Below are 10,162 nucleotides of genomic sequence, written 5' to 3' on the forward strand. Positions count from 1 at the left end.
CTATAGCTGACTGAACTCAGCAGCACCTTTTTTAAAAGTAGAAAAGACAAAGTGTTCTCCCTAGGTACTCTTCAGTCTTCCTCCAACAGCACTGTGTGATCTCAACAGATCATTCAAATGCATCCCCTACTATGATTATGCTTTGTTCTGACAACGGTACTTCTGAAGGCAGATGTTAGAACAAGGAGTCATTTTCACCGTGAAGCCTTGATAAGTGTACTTCAAACTTGTGAAATCGATAATTTCTCATTCTAGTACCCAAAGTGTGGCTAGTCTACTGCAATCAAATGCCCTACCACACACTAAAAACCCATTTAGAAAGAACAAGACACTCCATATACTTATAGCATTGAGGGAAAAGATCCTTGCTGGGTGTACATGTGAGATTTCAGCCCCTTGAAAATGGGAAATCACATAATTTCTTTATGAGAAAAGTTATTACCTCTGTATTTCTTTCACGGAGATGCTCTAAAGTGGAGATGCTCTAAAAGGGAGCCCATACGTACTGTTGGTGGGAATGTAAAATGGTACAGCCACTATGGAAAACAGTATGGCGGTTTCTCAAAAAAAATTTAAAATAGCAGCCATATAACCTTGCAATTCCACTACTAGGTATCTATCTGAAGAAAACAAAAACACTAATTCAAAAAGATATATCCACCATTATGTTCATTGTAGCATTATTTACAATAGCCAAGACAGGAAAACAACCTAGGTGTCCACTGATAGATGAATGGTTGAAGATAATATATAATATAAAGAAGACAATATATGTAGACAATGAAATATTACTCAGCCATAAGAAAAGTGAAATCTTGTCATTTGTGACAAAATGGATGAACCTAGAGGATATTATGCTAAGTGAAATAAGTCAGAGAAAGATAAGTATCATATGATTTCACTTACATGTGGAATCTAAAAAATACAAAAATTACCCCAGACTCAGACACAGAATAGATTGGAGGCTGACAGAGGGGAAAGTTGGGGTTAGAGAATGGGTGAAGGGATTAGTATAATCTTTCAGCTATAAAATAAGTAAGTATTGGGGATGTAATGTATAATGAGGAATATAGTCAATAATATTGCATTAACTTCGTAAGATGACAGACAGTAACTAGATTTATTGTGGTGGCCATTGTATAATGTATACAAATATATAATATAATGAATATTGTATGTCAATTATAGCTCAAATAAAAAAAAGTATAACCAATACCAGCCACCTTTCTCTCTTTTCCTTGGAGACCTAGGCCCTTCATAAAATACATCATTACATGACTATGGTGTCTAAAGTAAGTATCTGAATGAGTAAGTTACTGAGATAGGTGAAAGTCAGTTTATATCAGTGTAGGTGAGGCTTAAAATTTGCCTTGGACTTCGACTAGGAGGTCAGTAATTTAGAAAACAGACTTGAAAAGACTGTTGAACTGAAAAAAGAATACAAATTACAGCCAGCACTTTTGTGCCAGACACTGCCTGGGAGCTTTTGACATATTTGTAATTTCTCCCTACTCCGAAGAGAGGTAGCTATTACTCAGCTTTTACTAATGGAAAACTGAGGCTTAGGAAGGTTAAGTAACATGCCCAAAGTCGCACAGCCAGGTGGTAAGACAGAAATGTCTATCTGATATCTGAACACCTTTTCCTTGAAAAACACTAGGGCACCTCTACAAATATCTTTGCTCAATTCTGGATCACTGAATAAATTTAAACAACCTCTCTTTGCCTCATTTTTTTTCCTCTATAAAATAAAGGTAGTAGGTGCTCACTTCAGCAGCACGTAAACTAAAATTGGAATGATACAGAGAAGATTAGCATGGCCCCTGCGCAAGGATGACACGCGAATTCGTGAAGCATTCCATATTTTTGAAAAAGAAAGGGGGATCACGATTAGCATGTATAATGTGGGGGAGGGGGCACGGGGAGGGCTGTGCAACACAGAGAAGACAAGTAGTGATTCTACAGCATCTTACTACACTGATGGACAGAGACTGAAATGGGGTTTGTTGGGGGGACTTGGTGAAGGAGGGAGCCTAGTAAACATAATGTTCCTCATGTGATTATAGATTAATGATACCAAAATAATAATAAAAAATAAATTTAATTTAATTAAAAAAAATAAATGTAGTAAACTAAGTAATTTTGAGTTTCCTTCCTGCTTTAAATCTTTGGACACCACGTAAATTCCACAGCTAAAGACCACATTGCCCAATGTACCGTGTGCCAATGGCTCCCCAGGATCTGTGGAAGCCTTTGAAGTTCTTAAACACAAAATCTTGTTTATAATCTATTGATTAAACATTATACCAGCAATTACCTTCAGTAGGCAATTATTAAAAAATGGACCTGGAGAACAACAAATTTTCAAGGTCCTTCCTGAAAGTTTGAGCCTAGTCAATAGAAAAGAACAAATACTCCTCTGTGAATCTAATTACAGTCATGTAATCATAGCTTAATCTTTGAAGTCTGGGCCTGCAGACAAATTGTAGCTGCCACAATTCTAATAGTATCTTTTGTTTGCTTTGAGTTAACTTTTCCTCGGAGTAATAGCTCTTTCTTAGGTAGATATGAGTATCTGAGAGGTGATATGCTCCACATGTCACTTTTTGCAAAGTTTTAGGTTTAAATAATCTAGTCCATTGTAAGATCCCTTGTTAGTACTTTGGGCTTTCAATTAGGCAAAACAGTTTTGCTGCATGATTTCTGGGAATGTAGCAAAGTAGTCAAAGTCAGACACAGGTCAAGTCCTTTTCTGCCCAGAAGGAGCTGTGTGGCAGAGGATTAGATGAAGAGCTAATGGGCCTCTTTGAGCTTCAACTCCTCACTGGTAAGAGGGCGTAATATATATACCTTAAAGGGCTGTTGAGAGAAATAAGTGAGATAAAGCATATACCTTGGCTAAGCAATCATCATATCACACCTGGATTCCTGGAACAGCCTCCTTCCTATCTGGTTTTCCTGCCTCTCTCCTAGCCCCTCCAGACTTTTCTCAACACAGCAGCCAAAGAGATCCTGATAGAAATGGAAGGGGAGTGACATGCTAAGTCACTCACAGTAAGAGTCCGAAGTCCTCATGTCTTATCTGGCCCACCATGGTCTGCCACCTCCACCCCCTACTTTTCTGCCCTAACCTCTGGTCACTGTCTCTCCTGAACACTCTTGCAGCCACACTGGCCTCCTTGCAGGCTTTTGAGCCACCAGCCATGCTCCTGCCTTGAATTTGCTGTTCCCTCTGCCTAGAATTCTCCTTCCTTGAACACCTGCATGGCTCATTTGCTCACTGCTTGCAGTCTTCACTCAAAGAGCACCTCTCAGTGTGTACTTCCTTGGTATTCTTTCCAAAACTGTAATTCCTCTGCTTCTCAAGACTTCCACTTTCTCTTCCCTGCTATATTTTTTTTACCTTCGCATTATCTTATGACAGACTGCATACTTCACTTGTCTTGCTGATTAGCTGTTGATCCTCTAGAATCTAAGATACAAGGACAAAAATCTTTGATTTGTCCACTGTTATAACCCCCATTTTTAGTGCCTAGGATATTAGCATTCAATGTTTTCTTTTTTTAAATAAGGGAGGGAGGGAAGGAAGGAAAAGACCCTTTAAGGCAGTATTGTCCATTGTAGCAAAAAGCTGGAAAAAATATCCATTAACAAGTAAGCAGGTAAATCATTGTGACATGTACACAATATTTAGTTATAATTGAATGCAACTATGTAAAAAACATACCTGGTTCTTAGAAATACAAGTTCAGTGAATAAAGCAAGTTGCAAAAACCACAGAGCGTAATACCAAAACCCAATTGTAAGGAAAACTGTGAACAGTATCCTATTATGGATGCATTCAAATGTGATTTAAAGAAAAAATTTTTTTTAGAAGAGAGCTTAATTTGGTTCCCAGGAAATCCCTGACATTATCCTGCCTCTAGGTCTCACGTATGTAAGTCTGGCTTACCACACAAAACAACAGCATACATTATATAAAGATACATATATAGTGAAGGTGCGAGAATACAGAAATCTGACGTTACAGTTATTTTACCTCAGGAGTGGAGACCAAGATGGAATATGAAGGGGTATCTTTAGCTTTATCTGTAGTATTTTCCTCTTTCTGTCCTCCCTCCCTCCCTCCATCTTCCTTCCTTTCTCATTGAGAGAGAGAGAGAGGGATCTGAAACGCATATGGCAAATAGTTAAAACCTATTTAACTTGGTGGGATTTTATATGATTGTTATACCATTCTCTATACATTCTTCAACAGGTTTTAAATGTTTAGGATTTTAAAGTAAGATTTATATATCATGAGAAAACTTGTGTTAATATGAATACAGAACACATGGATCATTTTCCAAAGGAAATGTAATTGGTCAAAATAGAAATAAACTAGACTTAACACTGTTTAAGAAATGAAACAATAACTTAAAATCTACCTACCAGGGGAGGGAAAAGAAGGGCCAGATTCTTCTACAAACAAGCCTTACCAAACAGTCAAGGAATAGATGATCCTAATATTCTGAAGTATACCAGATAATATGAAGAGAGAGTAAAAAAAAAATTCTTCCCATTTTTAGGAGGCAGGTAAAGCCTGGATCACAATATCAGACAAGGGCCATAAGCGAAAATGAGAAAGAATAATACAAGAAAATGAAATACAAGACTAAAACTTGGAAAAAGAAGAAAAAACTTACCTTCACTGAAATTGTAATTGTAGACTTTTGAAAATCCAGAAGATTTACATTCTAACTGGTAAAACTAATCAAAAAGAGGAAATTTCCTGGGTAAAAAACCAACTGTACAATAATCGTGTTTACACAGAAAAATTTAGTTGTAAAATGATGCCATTTATAGCAGCATCAAAAATACCATCTCTTAGGAATGAATTTAAAGAGAGAATGAGTGATGTCATCCCTTCATGAAGAAAATTATATCAAAAACCATTAAAAGTCACTAAAGGAGACAAAAGAGGTAGGTAAGTGGAGAGACAGAACACATTCATTCATGCAAAAAAACAATGGCATGAAAGTATTAAGTCTTTCAAATTAAACTGTGATTTCCATATAATTAAAATAAAAATTCCAGAAGGATTTGGAGAACTCTGACAAGCATATAATCCTGAAACTCATACAAAAGAGCAAAAGGCCAAGAAGAGCCATGGGAAATATAAAGAAGGAGATTATGAACAAGAACAGGAGGAACTGCTACCTAGTCAGATACCATAGCATAGCGGTCAAGCACATCAACTCTGGAGCCAGACTTCACGGGTCTGAACTCTTGTTCTGCCACTTAATGCAAAGAGGAGCTTAGCTGAGTTCTTTCACATGATTATTGTTTAGGTTGAATGACTTCATACATAAAGTCCTTCAAATTTTGCCTGATATATATTAAGTGCTTTGTGTTAGGTGTTATGAAAATAAGAAATTAGGAAATTATATTATAGGCAATTCCAATAAAGTCCAATAAAGATACGGGAAATATTCTTAACCTCTCTAGCAACTAGGAAAGCAAACGAGTCATAGGCAAAACTTAGTGTCTGACAATTCCAAGTATACAATAAGATGCCAAGAGAGCAGTAATTCTTAAAACCAAGAAATCTCAAAAACAACTATAACAATCTGGCAATATTTGTAAAAGCAAATAAACTACAATCCCACAACTCCACTCAGGGGTCAGTACACTAGAGAATCTCAATTCTTGCACAGACACACTCCCAGTAATGATTGTTACAATTCTGGTTTGTAGGAGCAAGTATCAGAGACTAACAATGTCCCCAAATGGGAGAATGACTAACTTGTGACATGCTCACACAATAAGTCAATATACAATAAGAAAATAAGTGAACTGGAGTTGTGTTTAGCCACATAAATAAACATAATAAAGAGTGGGAGAAAAAAATCTAGATGGATATGTACAGATTACCATTTTGTAGTTTCAACTACACTCAAAATAATGCTAAAATTTTTATGTATAAAAACATGCATTGAGACTGAATAAACACCAAATTCAGAATAAAGATTACTTTTGAAGGGAGAAAGGGATAGAAGAAGCATCAGTATCTAGTGTGTAACTTCACTAAAATATAGGAAGCAAATAAAAGTATAACCATTTCACAAAGCATAGGTAGTAGGTATGTGGAATTTTATTATTGTCTATATTTTCTATGTGCCTGAAATACTTCAATACTTTTTAAAATCTGAGTACTATTGAGTATATTTCTGAATATACTTACATTGACCACATTCCTATAAAACAGATAGGAATATGGATATATGCACATATGCCGATGTATGAATGAAGGTCTGGAAGATGCATATAGACTTCCGAATGTGGCTCCTACCTCTAAGAAATTAAAAGGGGGAAGAAGAGGAGAGGAACTTCCATGTTTCCTTCAGTATGTTTCTGTATTGTTTGGATCTTTTGAGAAAATATTACTTAGGTCATAATAAAGAGAAGACACAATAGGACCAAGCCCAGAGGAACACTCAAAGGCAAAACCCAAAGAACACGGAGTGTAGGCTCCAGTAATGTAGAAAAGCTAGAACCTTCTTGAGAGAAATAGTCTCTCCTCTTCAGCACCAGTGAATTCCTTCAAAGGTACCTCAGAGTGCTAAGTAAGCTACCAGGGGGGATTATTATCAGTATTAGCCTGAGGCTACATGTCCCTCAACAGGAGACTGAGTCTTAGGCCAAGAAAATAATTATTACTGCCCTATTAATTCATGCAGGACAGTTGTTCCCCAAACCAAGGGGTATTGAGTCTTACAGATTAATGGCAAGACTGTGCTGTGAGGGGGAGGGCTTTGAGAAGTGGCTCTGATCTGCAAAGATGGAGGAGCACATTCTCATTAATCACAGTAAAATCAGAGCTCAGCAATAAAAGCAGCTGGCTTTAGAAGAGCTGTTTTCCAGGAGTCATTTCTTTATTTGATGTTATGTCACTGATAAACTGTGCCAACCACGACTCCCTGTGATTAAGCCAAGTTTATTCAGATGCATACCACTGCCTCCTGGAACAGCTAAGGACAGAGCCAAGAGTCTTTCTCAGGGCCTCCAAACTATTTGGGCAGCTCAACCAGGGGTCTCTGGTGGGAGTAATCAGTGCTTAACAAGTAAATCACACCCGTCAAGTTATCTAAAAGCAAAGGGAAGGAGGTGTGGGGTGGTAGGAAGGAGGGGGAGACTGCAGAACCATGTCAGAGAATCTTACCAAAGTCAGGAATGTTATCCTTGTTTTCTGAAATTCCAATAACTGGAGCTATACATCCTAACAAGAATACCCCTCATTTCCTCTGGACCAGTCTTTTGGCCAGCAAGATGCTGAGTACTATTTATTTCCTACTTTTTTTAACCGTCACAGCCCCCTGCAGGCAGCTGTGCAGTCAGGCCAAGTTCTCTAAGCCTGCAGCAGAGCTACTGATGGAGTGAGTTGGGATGAAAGTCCAGTTCTGGTACTTACATGCTGGAGTATCCTTTGGCAAATCAATCCTTTCTTAAACTTGGGTGTGTTAATTCATAAGATTGTTGTGAGAATAAAATGAAATAATACAGAAAGGTTTTGAAAAAATTTTAGCTAATAATTGCTATAAAACCTAAATGAACAGTAATTAGTAGCATAGTATTCCTCCAACACCTGACACACACACACAAACGGGTGCTTGCTCACAGGGAGGCCAGTCCTCAACTTCACAAGCACCCTCTCATCTTCCCTTTTTCTCAGGAAAAGCCAATTCTCAGCCTCTTCCCTCAAAACAACATCATTCCCTTAAAGTTCAAGTATCTGGAGACATTCAAGGTTCCCTTTATTGTTACTTAGGTTACCAGTTCTACACAATCTGTTAACATTTGGAGTTCTGCTGTACAGACGTAGCAGACAGCCACAGCTCTTAGGGGAGTAAGACCCCTGATCTGACAAGGTGAGATGACTTCAGTCACCCCAATGAGTTGCTGAGGTGTCCAGCCAAAGCCCATATGCCAAAATGACCTATACAAATCCCCCAAAGACAAAAAGAAACAGCAAAAAATGAGGCTGGGACTCAAATCCCCCAAACACAGCCCTGCACACCTGTATCATCTCTATCCCTGCCCATCTTACAGCGTGCTTCCAACACCCACTCCCCTTCACCAAACACCAACCAGACCTCTTCGTGTAGGTGACTGATTTGTGTTCTGGGCCATTCTTGGAGACCTATAATGCAGTTTCCATCTAAAGATGGCAAATCATTGCACTACCCAACAAAATTACAGTGTAGTTTTGTTGTTTTTAATTATTCAGATAAAAAAGTGCCTTCTTGTTTAAAAAAAAAATCTACATACTGTAGTTAAGCTCTAAATTCTCTTTGACCACTACTCTTAATCATTTTTATGCATTCATAGGCATAGAATACACACGCATGAAATTGTTCTGTGTCACATAAATGGTGTCATAGTTTCCACAACCATATGTTTAGGACTTCTAGCACCTTAGCTGTGAGTTTTATGTCTGTTTACATAGAGTCTGTTCTATGAAACTCAAAGAAATTGAGTGTATTCTATTTATTATTATGTAGAAAAAGTGAAGCATTTCCATTTCCAATTGAGGGGGGAGAAACAAAGAAACAACTGCTGGGCTGGTTTCAGGGATATCAGGTGTCCTGGTCCTGAGTTGAATGATTCAATCCACACTTGATCCCTTATTTATAAATGACAGTGCCAGGAATCAAGCAAATCAGCATAGAAGAGACAGTAATAGCTCCCAGGGCTTTAAAACATGAATTTTTCAGCTGCAGCAGCCAGTAAAGATTTTATTTCAAATCCCTTAAAGATAAGAAATCTAAGACTTCGAAATATTAATTTATCCAACATTACATAAACCAAGTTTCCTGACTTTACCCCAGTATTGGGGTTTCTTTTTTCTACTCCCACACATCTGTCTAAAGGACTTCGAGAGTCATCAATAGTTCATATTTAAAACAAAAAACAAAAAAAAACACTAAACCTTGCAGTTCACCAGCTATAAATGTTGCTGTATTTGATTCATCCTTTGAGCTGGGATACTGCAGTAAAAATTCGTATTTAATCAACAGGGATGGTGACATTACTTTCAGTCATTTCCAAAGGCTTAAAACAGGCAGTATTTGCTCAAATGGGACCACAGGACTTCCACAGGTACAAATAATATCCGTGCTGAGAACAAAATTTAAGTGATGCACATAATGCATTTACTTAGCACAGTGCCTGGTAAGACATATAATGCTTTGTCATGGTAAGCATTTTTAAGGATGCCCTTTTTACTGGAAATTTGCTCACTGCTCTGAATGGGGAGAAACTGGGGACCACTGAGTCCTGCTTGCCAGCAACCACCTAGCCCGAGCCACCTTTCCAACACTTGTTTTATTTTAATCAGAGACAGGATGATGATGATTTATGGTGAGTACAGAGTCATTTGGGTCAATTCCAAAAGAAAAAAAAACAAGTCTTATTTCATTAGGGAAAGTGTTCCCATTCTGGAAGTCAACACTTTTCCTACCCAACACCCCTGCTCAGTTATGAGTGAAAATGGTTTCTAATCTTCTTCCCAGGCCGCCCTTCTCCAAATCTTCAGGCAACTGCCATGTGCCAGCTGGCACTGAACTCTTGAGTTAAGGGACACTTCTCAGGTTTTTCACATTTGCTGTATTAACAAGTTTATCCATTTGATTTTTTCCAAGGCCTTCTTTCTAAATGAAAAGTAAACATGCCATTGTCCTTGGATAAGAGCTGCTTTGACCTTCTCTCTTAGCAGCTTATGAGAAGCAGATGCTCTGTGGTTATAATTTGGACTCAGGGAAATCCATCAGTGTTCTAATCATGTATGTGTAAACCAGATGTTGGCCAAGGAATCCCAGCCCCTTGAGCTGTAGATAAAATCAGCTCCAATCCCTGGTTCCATGACCAGTGCAACTTCAAAACATCTGCCCTCCCTCCAGACTTACCTTCTGATTATTGAGCAACTAGCTTCATTCTCATGCTCACCTCTACTCAAGGCTTTCCCATGTGCTTGCTTTCTTTATTCAGTACTGAATTTCCCCAAAGAAGTTTCAGTGAAACATATCCGCAAAGTACATATGATTGTAATTCATGAACTTAACTCTTGGGGGGAGACAGAGGGTGTTACATCAAACTTTTAAGCATCTCTGCTCTTAAAATGTCT

The 10,162-nt window shown here is 38.0% G+C and overlaps 1 non-coding gene across 1 annotated transcript; it reads left to right on the forward strand.

Annotated features, from left to right (window-relative positions):
* The first annotated feature begins 1,761 nt into the window (after window positions 1-1,761).
* On the forward strand, window positions 1,762-1,868 carry LOC118932387 (U6 spliceosomal RNA). Its single transcript, XR_005032756.1, has one exon. It is a non-coding gene; the product is annotated as a U6 spliceosomal RNA (small nuclear RNA).
* Window positions 1,869-10,162: the final 8,294 nt, after the last annotated feature.

The sequence above is a fragment of the Manis pentadactyla genome, chromosome 2 (assembly GCF_030020395.1).
Source record: "Manis pentadactyla isolate mManPen7 chromosome 2, mManPen7.hap1, whole genome shotgun sequence".
NCBI lineage: Eukaryota > Metazoa > Chordata > Mammalia > Pholidota > Manidae > Manis > Manis pentadactyla.